The sequence below is a fragment of the Rana temporaria genome, chromosome 8 (genome assembly GCF_905171775.1).
Source record: "Rana temporaria chromosome 8, aRanTem1.1, whole genome shotgun sequence".
Classification (NCBI taxonomy): Eukaryota; Metazoa; Chordata; class Amphibia; order Anura; family Ranidae; genus Rana; species Rana temporaria.
Window position 1 is genome coordinate 113,676,417 of NC_053496.1, and position 2,944 is coordinate 113,679,360.

At 38.9% G+C, this 2,944-nt stretch overlaps 1 long non-coding RNA gene across 1 annotated transcript; it reads right to left on the bottom strand.

Moving 5' to 3' along the window:
- Window positions 1-483: 483 nt before the first annotated feature.
- LOC120910703 lies at window positions 484-1,101 on the bottom strand. The gene is made up of 2 exons (XR_005741542.1): window positions 989-1,101; window positions 484-819 (listed from the first exon to the last, which is right to left on the bottom strand). It is a non-coding gene; the product is annotated as an uncharacterized LOC120910703 (long non-coding RNA).
- Between the last annotated feature and the right edge of the window lie 1,843 nt (window positions 1,102-2,944).

A 2,944-nucleotide genomic window follows, 5' to 3' on the forward strand; every position in this document is an offset into this window, starting at 1 on the left:
TAACGTCGCAGTCCCATTAAAAATCGCAGATCGCCGCCATTTCTAGTAAAAAAAAATAATTAAAAAAAAATAATTCTGTCCCCTATTTTGTAAGCGCTATAACTTTTGCGCAAACCAGTCGCTTATTGCGATTTTTTTTTTTTTTTACCAAAAATATGTAGAAGAATACGTATCGGCCTAAACTGAGAAAAAAAAATGTTTTTTTTTTTTTTTAAATTGGGATATTTATTATAGCAAGAAGTAAAAAATATTGTATTTTTTTCAAAATTGTCTCACTTCTTTGTTTATAGCGCAAAAAATAAAAACCGCACAGGCGATCAAATACCACCAAAAGAAAGCTCTACTTGTGGGGAAAAAAGGACGTCAATTTTGTTTGGGAGCCACGTCGCACGACCGCGCAATTGTTAGTTAAAGCGATGCAGTGCCGAAAGCTGAAATTTCACCTGGGCAGGAGGGGGGTATATGTGCCCAGTAAGCAAGTGGTTAAAGGGGTTGCAAAGGTTTACTCTATTATACACTGACAATAGTTCAAGTGATAGTAAAGATTCACTTTTATCGTGCAACATCCCACTGATGCAATAACAGTTTGATTTGAAATGGCAGAAGAAAATTACAGGAATTAAGGCAGATCCTGGCAAAAAACAAAAAACAAACACAAAGGATATACACAAACCAATATCTGGAAACTAAGCAGCTCATTAGAGCATTAAATCATCTCCAGGTAATATACATTGCAAGGGATTAAGCAATTTTTGCAGATTCCTGAACCAACTACAAATGACAAATAATGGCTTAATGTGGCTTTTAAGGTGGTGTAATCTATTCAAAAGACTAAAAAAAAAAAGTGTCATTGTATTTATTTGTAAACTCTATAAAAACAAATATAAATCTATTGATCTTTCATGAAAATCTTAAACAATGAATCATTAAATCCAAAAGACATTTAAACAAGAATAAAATACCCCTCCTTGAGGAGACTACGACTTACTTTGTATACAACACGTGTCAATTAGTCCAGGGGTTCCATTAAATACATTTTCACAGATGTCTCCTTTCTCAACATGTTTCACATATCCAGCTTCATCAGGAGAAAAGGGAGAAGGATATTCTACAACAAAATATTATAATTGAAATCAAAATTACCCCTGTGAAACCAACTATGTATGAAAATAGTTATTCTTGAACTAATACATTTTAAACAGTGCCAAAAAAAAATGGTATATTATCTGTTTGTTCACATCACAGGATATACTTCATGTCCAGATATTCACATACAGACAGGGAAGGGAAGAAAATCCCTCTGGGATAACAGAATGGATGTTGGGATCGATATACATATAAATATGTTGTTCTATTATTTCCTGGTGTTCTGTAAGATTAAATATACATCATATGATCATAAATGAACATCCTAAATATATTTTAGTTTAAAGATTTTAATTATTAATAAAATGGAGTGAACGTATTACCCAACAGGCTCCCCTCTTCAGGTATTAATCCTAGCAATTAATTGTATCCAACAGAATGCTGCACCTGAACTAGCTTGATTCAGCTTGTGTAAGGCCCCTTTCACACTGGGGTGCTCTTTAGGAGTTTTAGCGCTAAAAATAGTGTCTGTAAAGCGCCTCTCATGCCTCCCCAGTGTGAAAGCCCAAATGCTTTCACACAGGGGCGGTGCACTTGCAGGACAGGTAAAAAAGTACTGCAAGCAGCATCTTTGGGGCAGTGCGAGCGCGGTGTATACACTGCTCCTGCACCACCCCTGCTATTAAAATCAATGGGCAGCGCAGCCAAAGCGCTTCGGAAGTGCTGCAACACGGGCGCTTTTAACCCTTTCCTCAGTTAAAATCACCCCACTATTTGCCAAAAAGCGCAGCTATAACAGCTGTAAAGTGCTGCTAAAATTTGCGATGCTTTATATACAAGTAGCCTTATAATTTTATGTGCTCTGTAAGAGGTAGAAAATATATAAAATATAGTTCTTCATAGAATTGGGACACCATTTAGTAATGCATCAGTTACTAACAAAATGACTTTTTAGACCATGCAAGTACACTTAGAGAATTTAACCTTTAGGAACATGTTACATCTATTTTTAGGGTGGAACATGTAACAAGTTCACGCTCCTGTGACCACTCAGTGATCGCCTCTGTGTGACAGCAGTATGGGGAAAAGTTACCTGTACCAGTTGTCACCTTTTGAAAAGAGTGTGGCTATGCAGGGCTCCACCAACATGGCCACATCATTTATTCACAGAGTTCTGTGAATGAATGAACTATAAGTACCAACATTCTTTATGGCTGTTGGCTTGTAGGTCTCAATGAAATACTACACCGCTGTTTAGCACTCCTGGTAGTTAATCGATTTTTCCGGTCACTGTGAAACTGCTTGCCTGTATGATGTACTGGCAGACCGCTTACACTGACAGTCTGCAGGAGCCGTTCTGCATGGCACCAGCAATCTGATGATCACTGGTGCAAGGCTATCCAGGCTCCTAAAAAAAAAAAAAAAAAAAATTTAGTTAAAGCAGAGCTCCACCAAAAAAAATATTAAAAGCCAGCAGCTACAAATACTGCAGCTGCTGGCTTTTAATATTAGGACACTCACCTGTCCTGGAGTCCAGCGACGTCTGCAGCAGAAGACGAGCAATCGTTAGTCACTCTGCTGCCCCACCGCCATCCTCAGTGAGGTAACCAGGAAGTGAAGCATTGCGCTGTGCTCACTGGTCCCCGCTGTGTTCTGGGAGCCGTGTGTTTCCCAGAACACAACGGGGGGGGGGGGGGGTTACAGGATCTGACGTTCTGCCCACATGCTTATCGGAATCTGGAAACCCCCTTTAACAAAAGGGGAACTCCAGATCCCGCCCCCCCATGTGAATCGGTAAGGGGTACATTGTATCCCTACCATTTCACAAAGAAAAAGTGTGAACATTTTTAAAATGACA